Consider the following 18,473-nt stretch of genomic DNA (forward strand, 5'->3'; position numbering starts at 1 on the left):
TAGAAGGATAGCTATTGGCCACTTGAACTGTCATGGTACAAAACAGGTACATGTAATTTGATTGGAGGTGAAAGCAGATGACAAAGCTAAAAGATGTACATGCATGTATGGTAGAAGGATAGTTATTGGCCACTTGAACGGTCATGGTACAAAACAGGTACATGTAATTTGATTGGATGACAACTACAAGGTGTACATGATCATACATATATGGTACAATCATAACCATTGGCTGGGTAAACTTTTAAGATATAACAGTGTATAAAAAAAGCTGCCCATGTAAGTTATATAAAACTGTTCCATGGTTTTAGATTTTCAAATGACGGTGATAAAAACAAATCATCACACCCATTGAGACCTGAGAACAAACTTACACATTATTGTATGATACAAGGCTGTGTAACAGTCTTCTTGTCATGGAAACACCAAACTGTAAAACTTGATATTAAAGAGGAGGACATGTTTGATGTTAGACAGCCCAACCTTCAAAGAGTCTGTTCAGAGTCATTGATTAATCTTAAGAATAGATCTGTTGTATTTACAAACATTTCAGGAAATCTTGTGAGCGTCTGGATTAAGTACACATGGTTGAGTACATACATGAATGGTGTACAATGTGTCTATAGCCACAAGAGCACTCTCTTTAAGAGGTTTGATTTCCTTGTCAGTGGCATGAAAATCACTCTTAGGAAACTCTTGAATTGGTATCTTTTGGTAGTGAATTTTGGCCGGAAATTTCCAACTTACCAGCTATAAGTACTATTCCAGCTGGTTCTGAAAGTTATGTTTGAAAATGCCTTTGAAGATTTTCTTTTGATCACCTGGGTTAATTTCCCTGAGTTTTCACAAACGACTGAATTAAGGTCGATAAGCCTCCTGGCTAAAGACTTTGATTAGTACCGAAGGAAGCATGTCTTTGGTCAGTACCATGGTTGGTGCACTTGGGGGGGGGATGGGGTGGGGGGGGGGGATTGAGGAGGAAGAGGATGGAAGGAGGTAGGGGAGACTGATGATTGTTAATTAGCAATGTTTATTTGTTCAAGAGCTGCTGTGACTGGTCAAAGGACTGGGGCTAGTTATCAGTTTATTTACTTACTAAAATTATCTTTGGACTTTGAGTACCTGTCTCACCCCAAAAATTTAAATAATATTATCAGTGACCTTTGCCCTTATGTCGTAAATATACATTGTAGTGTGGAAATATGACATGTTATTGGACTGAACCACTTTCGTATATATGGTGTTGGTAAGGATAGGAAATGATCCTGAATGGAAATTGCAGATTTGTTTGGTGTCTGCTTCACAAGATTGATTTCTGACCTTGAATCTTCACCCTCTTGCCAGCGTTCCTTCACTGACCACAATGGTACTTACCACCAAAGAGTATCCAATCAAATCAGCCAAAATAAACGAGCTTCAAGAGCTCTCGGGCCTAGAATAACCACTCCTAGTACCTCTGCCGGACTGTCCAAATAAATAGCCTGTCCTCCCGTGTAGGTTTCAGCAGCTAACGGGGCCCAGCCTGCTGATGGCTGCTGACAGGTACCCGGCAGGGAGGAAATGGGTCCAGACAATGGATGGCTTGTCCACCTATGGCAGTCTTAACCCAGATTGATTCCTGTCTGGCCTAGGCACCAGGTACCCCTTCTTCAAGCGTTCGTTCAAGAACAATTCCACTCGTCAAGGAGAGCAATTCCTCTTCGGTCCGGCTCAGCCTGAGTTAGCACTGAGCTCCTGACCATTTCTAGATTGTTGTTAAGTACCACTGTTTCTCGGAATTGCTTTTAAGGCCGCAGACTTTGAGGTAGGGGCAACCCTCATTAACTTTGGTAGAGATTTCTTTGTGTCTCTTTGACATGCCATCTACCTACGGCAGAATAGTAATTGATAATACTTTAATTAACGGGGAAATTGAATTAGAACAGGACCAGTTTACCTTGAGAGCCATCACAAAAATATCCATGCTCACATCCACACATCCATGTATAATCTCTTAATCCCTTAATCCCAGGTGTTCAGGATGAACTATAGCCTTCATGGACATTTGCAAGCTGAAGTAAGGATAAATAAATTCGGGCTGCATTCATAGTGAGTAATTTATAAGTAATCGCATACATGACAGATACACAGGTACAGTATATATGAACAAAATAACTTTACAAAAATAAAATAATAGTTTACAAAGCTTATGTGGGTACTTTTAGGATTATTTAGTGTTAGAAGTGAAAAATGTATAAACTACAGAATTTGGTTTGTGTGTACAAACTACAGCGTTTGGTTTGTGTGTGCAAACTACAGTGTTTGGTTTGTGTGTACAAACTACAGCGTTTGGTTTGCATGCACTAACTACAGCGTTTGGTTTGTGTGTACAAACTACAGCGTTTGGTTTGTGTGTACAAACTACAGCATTTGGTTTGTGTGTACAAACCACAGCGTTTGGTTTGTGTGTGCAAACCACAGCGTTTGGTTTGTATGTACAGGCTACAGCGTTTGGTTTGTGTGTGCAAACTACAGCGTTTGGTTTGTGTGTACAAACTACAGCGTTTGGTTTGTGTGTGCAAACTACAGTGTTTGGTTTGTGTGTACAAACTACAGCGTTTGGTTTGCATGCACTAACTACAGCATTTGGTTTGTGTGTATAAACTACAGCGTTTGGTTTGTGTGTACAAACTACAGCATTTGGTTTGTGTGTACAGACCACAGCGTTTGGTTTGTGTGTGCAAACCACAGCGTTTGGTTTGTATGTACAAGCTACAGCGTTTGGTTTGTGTGTGCAAACTACAGCGTTTGGTTTGTATGTACACACTACAGCGTTTGGTTTGTGTGTACAAACTACAGCGTTTGGTTTGTATGTACAAACTACATTGTTGGGTTTGTGTGTACAAACTACAGCGTTTGGTTTGTATGTGCCAACTACAGCGTTTGGTTTGTATGTACAAACTACAGCGTTTGGTTTGTATGTACAAACTACAGCGTTTGGTTTGTGTGTACAAACTACAGCATTTGGTTTGTATGTGCAAACTACAGCATTTGGTTTGTGTACAAACTACAGCGTTTGGTTTGTATGTACCAACTACAGCGTTTGGTTTGTGTCTACAAACTACATCATTTGGTTTGTAAATATACATGTAGGTTTTTTGCAAAATAAGACCATAGACTACAGTTTTCAACACTGCATGTGGACTTCATGTGGACTTCATGTAGTGGGATTCAGACCACAGATATGTGTACAGATCCAGACTCGCAGAGCTGACAAATTGACTTTGTAGGAATGTAGAAAACCCATCAATACCAAGTTAGACACATTTTGGTAGAAATTGCCATTTGCCTGAGAAATTTGAGAGAATCTGACAGATGTCCTGGAAATCTCACCTTACCACAAAAACCTGTGTGCTTGGGCTTGTAGTGTCTACTTGTGCATTCGCCAGCATATATTACAGTACCAAGTGCCCTGAATCCAGGTAACTTAACCCACCATTAACATCTTTCTACCTGAACCAGCATATAGAAGTGTGCATTTACTGGCCAGGGTTAAGTGTACACCCAAATGTTCTCACTTTATGGCAGATTTATGCAAATGGGTGCGAGTTTTATTACTCTGTCTGACACCTTTTGATAGGGTGGGTAAGCCCTGGACATTAATTAGTGGACGTAAATCTGCATAAATTAACATCTACAGGTGACATTTACTTACCTGATTTTCATTACAGGTAAGCCATACACCTGTGTTAAGTGATGTGTTAGCAGGTGAAGAGCCTTGTCCAGAGTGTACCGTGTACATGTACTATACTGAGAGTGTTGAATAGCTGATATCCTTGAGCTTTTCCAAGGTCCCATATGCAAAATGAGTTTTGTCTTAGGTTGACGTGTTTACTTGTGAATTTATTTGAAAATGGAAATTGATTTTGAATGTTGAAATTAATTTGCAAGATTTTGCTGGATTATTTGCTGCCATTTTTAATTTATTTTTTGTTTAAATAGCATTTGGAAATTACAGTATTTATTCATTTGATTACTTCTTGTTTAAAGGCCATACAAGGAAAAGTAGGCTAGCATTATGCTATGTTAGTACATGGTTCATTTTTTATTCTTTCAAAACGTTGGAAAAAAGTATTGAAAATGATCACAGACAAGGATAGGTGTTTCAGAGTCACTGGTATGTTGAATTTCAGTTTTTTTGAGTAGGCCCTTCAAAGGAGATCATTTGATAATATTCATTTTAAGCATGGGATGACAAAGGTACACATACGTGAATGTATAGATCTGCATTCATCTGTATATAGATCTAGTACACAGGGTGATTTAATTTCTTTCGATTTCACACAAACATCAAAACCATGGGACTAAGCCGATTTAGATTGCAAAGGACGTAATCTTTGATCTCTTTCAAGTTCAACAGGATAAAAATCAGACGATTCCTATTCACCAGCCCCTGATAAAACCACATGGCCATACCTTAGCTAGCCAGTCTCAATGGAACTGTCGAAATTTGTCTCTTTTGATCTCGTAATTAACTGGCTTGTACTTCACAGTCGATAAGAACAGCTCGTCGAAAAATTGACCCATTTCAAAGCGTCTGACTGCCAGACAAATTGCTTCGACACTTTAGCTTCAGAAAGATGTGGACAAAGAAAGGTGGTACATGTATGTCGTTTGAGAAAGGAGCTGAAAAAAGAAGAGACAGAGGAAAAAAAAAGAGTACTGGGGTAGGGACAGTGGTGAAGGTGGAGATGGGTTCACTACGCTAGGAGAAATAAGTACATGTAATTCGGGGTTAAAACTTGATGAGATCGCATCTCTTGTCTCTAACACAAGATTTAAGTAAGTGGCAGTTGGCTATTCAGTTCTCTTACCCCCCCTTCCCCCTCCTCCCACATGTCCATTAAGATTGAGTGGCTTAAGGATGCAACAAGAGTCTCTGTGTCACACACAGACAAGTTGTACTTGTACACCTCAGTTTTATGCCAGGCCATACATGTAGATTTTTGTTATTCTGCTTTGTGTACCTGAAAGTTTACATCACTGTTCTGAAGTGCCTGACTGCATATTGGTATATTTACTAACGTTGACATGTTTTATTTTGAACTGGGACTAAGCAGATCTAAAATTCTGTTAGTCAGTCAAATCGTTGACATCCTATCCTTCTGTATAGGCAGGCCATTATTTTGAACATTGACCTGAGTGTAAGCTGACATGAAACCCTGTGGTATAATGAGCCTATTTGCAAAAGTTCACTGTACATATATAAAACAACATTCAGTCATGTTACAAATGCTGTTACAAAACTCCATTCAAATTAGAAACTAATGTGAATTTGACCTTTGCTTTAAATGATATCACTCATGATGAAATTGGACACCCCAAGTAGTGTATATAAGACCTGAACATAATGCGCTGTCCTTGTGGCACATAATGCACTGTCCATGTGGCACATAATGCACTGTCCATGTGTGGATATCAGCCAACATGCCTGACCCCCAGTTTGTAGGTCTTACCAATTACGAGGTAATCATACCTTTGAGAAAAAAGAATGAAAAAAAAAATGCCTCAAAAGGCATTTTGCTAATGGTGGGGCATTTTGACATGGGCAATTTATTAACAGTATTTTGTAGAGGCCTTGCATCTTTGCTGCAATCAGATTGAACCTGTCAAAATGCCTGTGTAGCTGTCCGGCGAAATCGGCTGAGTGTAATTCTGTAAACCTGAACTTTTATCAGCAAAGGCCATAGGGCGTCCTGTTCCTGTACAGACCAGTTGAGCTGTGGTGCAGCTTGCGTGATATGATGTACCAGCTATCATGGCTTCAAAGAGTTTTAGCATTAGCAGCATCATACATGAGCAGTCTGAATTTAGCATTTGCCGACCTGCTTGAAATGTGACCAGTCTTGTGCCTTTACAATAACAAGAGCCATACATTGTTGTCAGAGTTTGATGCAGTGCGTGTGACCAGTATATCAGCATAGTATTTTTACATGAGACGTATGTTTCAGCTCATTTGCTTGTTTGTCAGAGACCCCGCATTCTGATTTAACGATGTTGCCGTGTTGCGAGTTTAAGCGCTCAAATTCGCCCCCTCATCAACACCAGTGTTTACCTTGCATGTATTCGGGTGGAAATGTAACACTGTTGTCGAAGGGCTGATCCGATATTGTCGCCAGCTTGATTTGAATAATTACACGAAAGCGCCAGATATTGGTTGTATTGATCGAAAGGAAAGGATTAAATGCCGGCAGCGACTCTGGCGCCAGTCTGTCTGGCCTGGGACAAAAGACGACGGACTGAAGATGATTGGACCAAGGGACCTGCGGGGAAAATCCAGCTTCGTTGAAAGGCTTCAGCCTGCGTTATAAACAAATAAGATGTTGGCCCCGCAGAGAGTAGAAGTGTAGTGCATCCTGCGAATGGTGCATGGATAGTGTTGTTGTTGTAAAGATATTTCTTTTTATTTACAATACAATAAAAGAATTGCAGATCTGCTAGGAGAATGTTTCTTTTTTTTTTGTGTGTTTTGATGACACCATCACCTTAGCTACATGGGCATTTTTACACCTGAATTGTGTTGAATAAAGTTTCTGGATTCATCATTAAATGAACCTGCAAATAGACTGAAAAACAAAATGTTGAAAGCACTTTTTGTGAGCTGTGAAAGTCAGTGATGAAGTTGCACCAGTGAGATCAGTGTGTGCTAAACCTCATAGCAGATGCCCCTTTTATAGATTTTTTGAACTTGCATTGTACATACAGATTGTCAGACTTCTAACTGAAGGGTTGGTTAGCGCGCTAGCGCAGCTTAATGATCCAGGAGTCTCTCACCAATGCGGTCGCTGTGAGTTCAAGTCCAGCTCATGCTGGCTACCTCTCCGGCCGGACATGGGAAGGTCTGATAGCAACCTGGGTCGTGGTCATGGGTTTCCCTCGAGCTCTGCCCGGTTCCCTCCCAAAATAAATCAATCAATTTAACTGAAGGTCCATGTGAAATGCCACGGTACCCTCATTGCCGTTCGGAGTTGCATTCCGGTAATGATTAGGATATTGTCATTGTTAACAGCGGCTGCACAGATTACATAACAGTGTTTTCAATTACTTTGCACTCCGTGAAAATAAATGCAGTAGGCACTGTTAGCATTACTCCGGGTATTATGGTTGACATGTACACATATCCTTACTTTCGATACGGCTCTCAGTCATTCATCAGGTAATACTTAACCGTTTTTTGGGGTTTTTTTTGGTCAGTCTGGATTTTGCAAGCTTGATTATTGGAGAATGCAATCTGGCTATGGACATAGGAGTCATTGTTCCACTGGTCCTGGTAAATAATTAGATAAAAATCTATCATTGTTCCCTCATGATAATAATTACCTCCAAGTTAAGACCTCATTCGTTTTGCTAATGGCCTTAATTTGCATACAGACTGAAATCTGCCTCAGGAAGACCTGATTGCACCTGAGACGGGCTGAAAGTGTGCGATATAAGTGATCGGTCCGTTTCAAATTCCATATCAAGCAAGGCTAGAATGTTTGATTAAAATTTGATTAGTGTCACCACAGTACTTCTAAAAAACTCCTAGCAGAGAATGAATTCAGAATTACCGTAAATTTCGACCATGACTAATTTGCCCATTTTCCTCATTCTGAGAGTTCTGTCAAGTTTAGAAAGGTGTTTTGGTAGTTGCTTGGAAAAGAGATGATACTCTGTTGGAAAATTCTAAGTTTTCAGACACAAAAATAATGTATTGGGACATTTATATGGCTCTAAACATGCACTTTTGTGAATGAAATTTTAGGTCATTTATGGCATATTGATATGGTGGTATGTCACTCTGCTGTATCAAATGTGGAAATTTTGGTAACGATTTTTTTTTGTTTTGCATATTTATTTTTTTTAATGCTTCCTAATTTCTGCTTAATATGTGGCACATAATGCCCCGTCCATGTGGCACATAATGCCCCATCCATGTGGCACATAATGCCCCGTCCATGTGGCACGTAATGCCCCGTGCATGTGGCACATAATGTCCCGTCCACGTGGCACATAATGTCCCGTCCACGTGGCACATAATGCCCCGTCCACGTGGCACATAATGCCCCGTCCATGTGGCACGTAATCCCCCGTCCATGTGGCACATAATGTCCCGTCCACGTGGCACATAATGTCCCGTCCACGTGGCACATAATGCCCCGTCCACGTGGCACATAATGCATTGTCCATGTGGCACACAATGCACTGTCCATGTGGCACCATACATTGGTGGAACCTTATTGAATTGATGGAAACAGAGTTTAGGACGCCCAGGTATTCAGTAGTATGGAGCAGTTGTTTTGGTGAAATTTCCAAACTTACATATGTGTATTGATGGCTTTGCTTCCGAAATATTAAAACTATAGGAGGAAATTATAAGCTGTTTTTTTTTTTGTAGCATGGATCAGCATTCTGGCATCCAATTTACTTCCCAGAAACTTGAGCAGATTCAGTCATAAAATGATGATTTACCTGTCACTTTATACAATTTTGCTAACTAATTACTGTGAAATGTCTGCCTTCCAGTGCTCCAAGACATTTAAATTTTCCAAAGCGGTTTAAATATTTGAAACATCAAGATATTAACTACATTTTTTTTTAAGCAATCCTTGATTAAAGATTTTTACACATGATGAAATCAGGTTTGACAAGTCTTGATTTCTTTATCGAAGTTCGAAATCTCTTGGGAGATTAAAGCTTAGCTTGATTTGTGGAGCTAATTTGTAATCAGTTCAACCTTTTTTCAACAAACCAAGCTTTTTCACATGAGGATTTGGAACTGTTTAACAGCTAAAGTTTGAATACATGTCGCAATTAGCTGCCAAAGATTGCTAGGATTATTTCATGGGTCGAAGAAAATGAAAAAGTCTGTTTAATTAGTGTTTAACGAAGCCACACTCTGTAAGTAATTATCTCAAGTTTTAACCCCAGATTTATAGTTTAATTTTACTTTGCTGCCTGAAAGTTTCAAAAACAATGTACCCTCAAGTAAAAAAGGGGTGAAATGAGTTTGACTTTGAAATCTTTGGCCAATGGGGATAAAAGAAAGGGTGCGCATCAAGACGGTAGAAATTGACACACCGTACTAAATGTGTCCCTGATGTAATCAGTTGAAATAGACCTGTTTTCTCTTTAATTTTGGAAATAGAACTAGGTTTCCTTGCATTAATTTGTAAAGTCAGTGTAGTGAGAAGACAAGAGCGAAAGCAAATTCAGCGAAAATTGTCAAAGGGTAGATCTATAAATGTAATCGAGATTAAATTAGAACATCTGTATTTTGGACAAAACAGAATCCATGATACTTTACACATTGGTGTGATTTGGTGCAGGATTTCCAGTAGCAGCTGAATCATGCCTTCTAATCCATTATTCCCCCAAAACACCTCAGATCTGTGAAATAATCCATATTTGGGGCCAAACTACTCATACAATGCTGTTATCTCTTGCTCTTTTGATGGTCGCTTGTGATCAGCAGTGGTCATTGTTGCAAAGAACGCATCGTCCTGAAAAAGCGGATTTCCTTGCTGTGTCAACACTTGCTGCTGAAGCTCACACCGATTATTAGGTCAAAGGTCATTGAGTGCGCAGAAAAGGTCAGCCTTGTGATGTCGCTCTTTGGCGAGAGGTCAGATACAGCCAATCAATAATCAGTAATTCATGCCGTTTGTTATTGCCATGGCCCTTCATGGGAAATTCATGTACTCATGGATTTATTACGTGGTATAGCATACATGTGATAGTTTATTACATATACATAGTATAGCGTACAAGTCAGAGTTTATTACATGGTGTAGCATACATGTAAGAGTTTATTACATGGTATAGCATACATGTAACAATTTATTACATGGTATAGCATACATGTGACAGTTTATTACATATGCATGGTATAGTGTACAAGTAAGAGTTTATTACATGGTGTAGCATACATGTGACAGTTTATTACATGGTATAGCATACACACTGTACATGTAACAATTTATTACATGGTATAGCATACATGTGACAGTTTATTACATGGTATAACATACATGTGACAGTTTATTACATGTACATGGTATAGCGTACATGTAACAGTGTATTACATGGTATAGCATACATGTCACAGTTTATTACATTGTATAGCGTACATGTCATAGTTTATTACATGGTATAGCGTACATGTCACAGTATATTACATGGTATAGCATACATGTCACAGTGTATTACATGGTATAGCATACATGTAATAATTTATTACATGGTATAGTATACATGTAACAATTTATTGCATGGTATAGCATACATGTAGCAATTTATTACATGGTATAGCATACAGGTAACAGTGTATTACATGGTATAGCATACATGTAACAGTTTAACCCACAACATGTACATACTGTTCTGTTGACATATATCAGACTTTCGGCTTTGTTTTTTGAGCAGGTGTGTGATTTTCACACCTCTTGCGTAGCCCACTAGCGTGATTTTCACACCCCTTGCTGAGCCCACTAGTGTGATTGTCACACCCCTTGCCTTTTCACACCCCTTGCATGGACCACTAGTAGGATTTTCACACTCCTTGCGTAGCCAACTAGTTTGATTTTCACAGTCCTTGCATAGCCCACTAGTGTGATTTTCACACCCCTTGCTTGGACCACTAGTTTGATTTGCGCACCAAGATTTATTCTCTCCAGACGTCTGATTTTGTCAGATGTGTCTTACTTGCACACCTAGACTTTGTCTCAGGAGTGTGTTAGCGAGGACTGGGAGTGAGATAGGACGCCCAAAAATTTGAAGGTCTGATAAATGTGTTATTATTATTATTATTATTTGAAGAACATACATGTGTACTTGTATCAGTTATGTTCAAAACAATATGATTGTCATCATGGATGGAAAGAGTCGTCCATGTTTAATGTTATCAAGACTTGGGTCACTCAACTTCTTGTAATGTTATTAACCCAGAATCGATCATTCCTTCACTCATTCAATCATTCTCTGTTCCATCTGGTTGATAATAGTCATTCAAATGTTCCCACACTTACGAAGAAATGGTTGTAATGGTTGGCCACTAATAGCCTGTGATTGATGAAGAACAGACCTCTGGGGCTAAGGTCCACACGACTATAAGGCATCAGACACTTATCAATCCAGTGTCAGGAAATACCATTGGACGCTCCATTTGGGCGGTTTCAGCACCAGCGATTTCCCCTAATTGATGGCGCAGCAGACGCCAGATTGTCGCCGACAAATGACGGACGGAAGTTATCTGTGATATCATTGGCTGATTCATCTAGGTTTATGTCTGACTCGATCACTGGATCACACTGCCTAAGTTGATCAGTGTTGTGGAGTTTTGATCATCTGTTGTGCATGCTTGAAGAAGCGAAAGGACAGTTTTATTGACCGTGTCGACACTGTGTTCAATGGAATTTTATCTGCATGGTGCCATATCGGGGAACTTTTTCTCCGTCGTTTTTTTTTTTATCTTCAGAATAACTTTTACCAGTTTCCCCTTATTTGCTGTGTAGGATTTAAATATGGGAATAAGAGGTAATCAATCGATCAACGCTGTACATGGCAATACAATACTTGGTTTAAAATGTAAACATCTTTGGATAAAAGATTACTAGAGATTTTTTTGTGGTTACAAAGTTGATAAAATGCAGCCTGGTGTTTGTTTCTTTGGCCAGAATCTAGTCTCATCTGTCATGACAATTTGGCAATGTGTGTTTCATATCCCTTACACCTCAGCCTCCTTTACTCTTGCTCCCTCCCTCCCTCCTTCCACCATACACCTAAACTCTGTTTTCACAAAGAGGAAACCCTCCCGTTTGTAACCAGAATTCTGTCTTTGGTAAAATAGACACCAGATTTTTCGTCATTCAGGAATGATTATCTTGCCATCTGTTTTTTGGGGCTGGTGTGTTGCCATTAATTTACTGCTTCAAATAGCGTGCCATGCAACATGTATTTTACTTTGGTGAGTTTTCCTCTCAGGGGAGAGAACGGAACTTGAAAGGGATTTTAAATTTCAGGAAATCTGTCACTTTGTTAAAAACAAAGAGTCATTGCTTCTTTTTTTTTCATTTTTGGCCTCTTCACTGAATGGAGGTGAAGACTGCCTGAGGTAATGTAAGCAAAATGCTTATATGGAATCTGTAAATTCCGATTGTACAATGAAGTTTACATTAAAGTCGTAAAACTGTGCATTTTGTTTACATCATTTCATATCTCCCATGCATTTGTTATTATTTTTACAAAGAGAAAGGGATAAATTAAAAAAAAACATGAATACCACTCAGTTTGAACATTATGTTTTTGGCCATTAGATATCTTATTTACTATGCCTTGGTTTGTTACCAGAGTTCATGTACTCTGGAATTTCCATTGGTCGAAGCTGTTAACGGGAATTCCAGAACCCAGACTTGTTACAGATGTGGAAAGTTGGACTTTCTACTTTAGAGAGAAGCTCTGTGAAGCAGAAATCTTTTGGATGTGGAAAACATTATGTCACAAGTGTAACTAGTTTTGCTTTTTAAAAATATTTAAGCTGTTTGATCTGTCCAGCCCTTTTTGTAGGAAATCTGTACAATTTGAGTAGTTCTTAATTTTTTTTTCTTTCTCTGTCGATATTTTCTTCACCTCTCCTCGCCAGTCTTTTTGAGAGGGTTAATGTTTATAGCAAACTGGATCACTTGCCAGCCATTGAAGAATATAACAGTTAAGAAAAATTAAGCCCAAGTTCTGACACACTTAAGACTTTAAAATGGTTGAACAACATTTCAAATCAATTTTTGTCAAAATCTGATATCATTTTTTCCCCACAATTCCTACGGATGCTGCATATTTGAATTCTAAGAAATGTTTAGAATAGATTTTGTAATAGTTGCCTTTTTGAAGGACTTCATGCTTGATTAAAATTTGTGGACACAACTTACCTGTGGAATAAGTTGTTAGCAGCTGATTTGGAGGTTGATCCAAGTACACGTAGTTAGTGGGCGAGATACCTACATGTGTAGATTCTTGCCTTCGGATTCAGATTGAATCTGTTCTGTGGGATATTAGTAAAACAGAAAGTAGAAAAATTCATTTGGATTATTCAGTTTATTACTTCGTGAAAAATGTGTACAAATGTGCAAAGAACGTAGATTAACTGAAGTGGCAAATCCTGCTGTGAGACGTTTTTTCTCCTGTGCCATGAGAACGACGGTGTTTTACTGTCTTCCAAGTAAATCAGTCAATTAAGGCTGTGAGCATCATGTGTGCCACATTCAATTTCCTCTCACCAACGATTTCTACCGTGTATTGGAATTTGTCCGATCTCGCTCCATATCCCCCCCTCCCTCCCTTTGAACAAATTTGCTCCCAGGGGTGACAGACTTGTCTGTGCTAATCACTGGCCAATCACCAACACTATCTGGAGGCAGTTGCCATGGCATCGTGTGCAACAGGGCTTTAAGGCATAGCTTCAGGCAGAGGGAACAGCGTTGTGTTACAAAATGATGGGAGAAGTTCTAGGAGTTGCTTTTTATACAAAATCTGCAAACTTGAAGCATCGATTGCTTTTGATTTGGAACAGAACTGAAGAAATTTGCCATAGCTTTAAGGATTTATTTGTTTGAACATTTCTGTCGTAATTTAGTTCATTAGTATTCATATTTAACAATCAGGTTTCATGAGCGTAAATATCGATTTTGAAGTATTTAACATGTTAAATCCATTTTATGAAGAAAAGTTTTCCTTTGGAATTCTCCATTGATGCAAAAGGTTTGTTTTTTTTCTAAACAAATGCTTTGGGTGAGTATAATTGGCACATTGGAGTCCTTTAGGCTAATAAATGTAAAAATATGAAAACTTGGAAAGAAAAGTTTGAATGAACTTGAAGCATATTCTTGCTTTATTTAATATGATTAATAAGAATTGAAAATGTTGACCTTTTCTCCAGTTGTGGTGTTCCGAATGGAAACTGGTACCTTGCTCAGGGGAGTTACAGAAGAACATGGGGGGTATTGATCTGAGGTGGCCAGCTGCGTATTGAATGACGTCCTTGATAGTTTAAGAAGGAATTACTAATTTGGAAATGAATAGAAAATGCTATGATGAGATCCAGATTTGCAGCTGTCCAGTTCTGATAGACCCAAGGGTCCCTTAATGTATGTATGTGCACATGGATCATTTCAGCATGACTTATTTTTTGTTTTTATTTATTTATTTATTATTTTATTTTGTTGTTGTTGATTGTACCAAGGTCAACAGGCTGCTTTCATCTTAGTGGAACAACCAGTCGACAAAGGAATAAAAAAAGCAGGGGAGTGATTACCTTTAGGTTCTTACCAGAATATTTGTTAAATCACATCAGGTGTGCTGCTGTGTATGCGAGAGAGAGTTTCTCTGTACAGACACTGATTTACTTCAGACGTGTTTCAGGCAGGAAGGAGCGACGGGTACATGGATACACGGTCGCGTGTCATTTTCGTTTGTTATCACGCGTCAAATGTGACTTTCTGTTCCTTCGAGACCGGAGAGTTCCTGTTATGTTTGCTTTGTGGAAGGAAGTCTTGGTGGTTGAAGACATTAGGGGGTTGTAAATAAATCATGAGGGACACACAATATAGGCAGATGTCAACAGTGAGCTAAACAAGATATCTGCAGGTGACTTTGTTTTATGATAAAGTGTGCAAGAGAACAAAACACACAAACACAGAGACACAATTTAAGAAAGAGGATGAAAATTCACAGAAGGAAAACTGTATATAGTTCTTAAAAGTAAAGGACAAGAAAATGTGTGACTGTGTGACTGTGATCTTATGGTGTAAGACTGTGTAATACAAAGTGTAGTTTTGTGATGCCAAAAATGTACAGTGTAGAACTGAAATACGAAAGGTGTCCAGCTGCAAAATACGAAAGTATAAGATTGTAGCACAAAAAGTGTAAGACAGTGAAGTATAGAAGTGTAGGACAGACAGATGTAGAAGTGTAAGATGGTGAAGTATAGAAGTGTAGGACACAGAGGTATAGAAGTGTAGGACACAGAGGTATAGAAGTGTAGGACTACGAGGTATTGAAGTGTAGGACAGTGAACTAAAGAAGTGTAGGACAATGAAGTATTGAAGTGTTGGAGAGAGGTATAGAAGTGTAGGACAGTGAAGTATAGAAGTGTAGGGCGGTGAGGTATAGAAATGTAGGACAGAGAGGTATAGAAGTGTAGGACAGAGAGGTATAGAAGTGTAGGACAGTGAAATATAGAAGTGTAGGACAGAGAGGCATAGAAGTGTAGGACAGAGGTATAGAAGTGTAGGACAACGAAGTATTGAAGTGTTGGACAGAGAGGTATAGAAGTGTAGGACAGAGAGGTATAGAAGTGTAGGAGATGGAAAAGATTGGCAGACTTATCTGACTACATATTATACATTATAGATCTTTCCTGTCTACTAGTTCACATTGATCACAAAGTGTATTGTGTGAAGTCTGCTCTTCATGAATGAGCAGGATGATGGCTTGTTATCCCTTCTTGCATCTCATCATCAGACAATCTCTAACAGCCCGATGACTAGATTGCCTCATCGCGTATCAATTCACGAATCAATTCTACAACCACCTGGTGTGTTGACTCGCCATGTGCTGGAGCACAGTTTCTGCCGCAGCCGGGCGCATTTGAGATAATTATCCGTGTTTGAAATAGTGATAGTCGCCTGTCGGCTCCCGCTGACCAATGACACTCTCCTGATATTGATTCTCAAATGCCGACAGTCCCGCGGCGGGACGTTGATTCGCAACAAACTATCGCCGTGACAATAGGGTCAGTCAAGATGGTGGCCTGTGAGTAATTATTCCCCCTTTGAAGCGAGCTCTCCGATGACGTTGTTTACAAAAGGTCTATATGTCTACATGAACACGATAATTACTGACCAATCAAACTGTGTCGGGTTTCAGCATTGTGCGAGCTCTTCGGTCTCGGAGGTACAATATTTTTGCTAATTCATCTGATAGAAATATGACATGTTGTCAATAAATGACTGAGAGCGATAATCGGTGTGCAAATAGAATAATGCTAAAGTCACAGGATCGCGGCCACTGCGAGCGGAGGCCAGCAATTAAAGATTTGAGGATCACAACTCATCGTCTGTGTATTGACAGCAGGTCTCGGAGAATTGCTGACTGTGTACTAATGTGCAAAGCTTGTCAAAGCTGGAGAGAGTCAATCAAAAACTACCACTGGGAATAAATGAGGATCATTGTCCGTCAGGTTTGCAGTGGAGCTATGCATGTGAGCTTTATTGCTGATTCTGCATTTCTACAAATTTTGACATGTTTTCTGATCTAAAAAAAAGTGTATTAATATGTACAAGCTGTGTGGAATTTTCATTAAACTTTGTAAATTAAGGGATTGAAAAGTTCCTTTATGTCATGCTTTTTTTTATGCATGTATTTCCAAGGTCATATGTACAGTATATATGTGCGTATGTTCTTCATTAAGGGAGGTAATAAACAGCTTATTTTATGAACTCCCTTTGTTTTTTTTTTTACCTGAAACATACTCACAATGTTATGGTTTGTTTGTGAAAATGAAAAATTTAGATCTGTGTCTACTCTCTTCCACAAGGGCTACTTGTGTAATGCAGAACAACTAAGGAGAAGCAAAACAAAAAACGTTTGACTGTAATTAACTTTGAAGCATTTCTAGAACATTCCAAGTTACATGTTTACAACATGGAGTATGTTTGTGTGTGCAGTTTTGCTAATAAAAGGCTCTACCCTAAACAACCCTTGTGTGGTGCTAAACAGTGGAGAGGAATTGATATGAATTTGCACATTCCAGATGAGAGACCAATTCCCAGTTTTATATGGAGCCACAGCTCTGAGCATGACTCTTTTGATTGATCTATTTATTGGATTTTGCCGGCTTGTTTATAAATACGCGATGAGGGGCGCAGAAAATAGTTCTGCGCCCAGGAGGCACTTCAGGTGTGAACGTGGTTGAAGAAAACCAGGATCAAGCCCTTCAGACACCACGATGCAGGAGGGAACAAAAAAGGGACAACCTTCCTGGCGTAAATAAACCAGCCTCCTTAAGATAAAATGAGAAAATAAACATGGTTGCCCAGAGATGAAAGATTCAGTGGATGTGTAGTTTTTCCTGACATTTTCAAGTCCACTTCTGGCCCTAAACACACATTCTAGCAGTGTTTTGACACCTCGAGAGCTCTCAGGATCACTGAGCGCTTGCCAGCCTTCTTGTTTTTCCGTTTATTTCATTGGTTTTTGGCTGTGATAGGTTTTGTGGTTCTGTTATGAGGGAAAAGAAGAATTGGTGGTTATGTTACGAGAAGAAAAGAAATCGGGTTTAGTTTCAATGCACAAGAATAGTGGCAGGGTTTAATAGAAGGCAAAAAAAGAATAGTAGGCTCTGTTACGAGGGAAAGAAAGAATTTCTGTTTTAAGGGAAAAGAATGATAGAAGAAAGAATAGCAGGTTGTTAACGAAAAGAAAGAGACCTAGTTTCAAGTTGGTAATAAAAATAATTGGTGGATTTTTGTTACAAAAAATGTGTTGTTTTTTGATTGTCCTATGTCACTGTAATCTGGAAGGTATTGTTACATAAATTTATGGCAGTACATAATTTATACAAATACATGTATGGACAAGTAGTTTGAGCAGATGTAGGGTGTGAAAATTGGAATATATGCCATGAAATGGAGGCTTTATGGAAATGTCCCATGGGAAGAAAGGGCTTTGTTCAAAGTACCAGAGATCTAGCCATGTGGTTGTGACCCAATTAATCAATCGGACAGTCACTCCATCAATCAACAACAATGGTGTTGAGTTCTCGCTGCAAAAGGCCAGAACTGACACCGTAAAAAATTGAAACTTTGGACTGGCCCTTTGTCCCTGTTGATAAATTTCATTGCAAACAGAAGCAAACGGGGTCTCCGCAGGCAATTTGCTGTTTGGCATGAAATCGAGGGAGCAGTTGTTAGAAACAGTGGTGAGAATGGCAGACTTGGTGAGAATCGAGCTAGGATTCTGGGAAAGTCAAGGAAGCACCCATAGCAATGATGGATTGAGAGAGCAGACGGTTATCATACATCACTTCCCTTCCCTCTTTGTGGACGGATAATACACATTTGTGCTGTTTGGCCGTTCACATTTTTCATGTTTTACAGCCCCCTAATCAACTCTGACTAGACTTAACGAGATAATGTTTTAGCGCAGGTATTTTAGCCATGTTTCATGTAAGCAGTCATGTTCTGTAGCTTGGTTTCTAAGTCTTTTGGTACCTGTGATACAGTCTGTGATCCTCTGGTGAAGTGGGAGAAAATAAATTAAACGTGTAGCATGTGTGTAATATTACTGGTTTATAACTAATATTTCATATTTCTAAGATGTCAGTTCATGTATAGTCTGAGGGTATTTTCCTTTGTATACTGATATAACTACTTTTGGGTGAAGCACAGAAGTTAGCCAAGCAA

The 18,473-nt window shown here is 39.1% G+C and overlaps 1 protein-coding gene across 1 annotated transcript in view; it reads left to right on the forward strand.

The window, feature by feature from the left end:
- LOC135462494 (neogenin-like) overlaps positions 1-18,473 on the forward strand; it is a 129,265-nt gene that overhangs the window by 50,322 nt on the left and 60,470 nt on the right.

This window comes from Liolophura sinensis, chromosome 2 (genome assembly GCF_032854445.1).
Source record: "Liolophura sinensis isolate JHLJ2023 chromosome 2, CUHK_Ljap_v2, whole genome shotgun sequence".
NCBI lineage: Eukaryota > Metazoa > Mollusca > Polyplacophora > Chitonida > Chitonidae > Liolophura > Liolophura sinensis.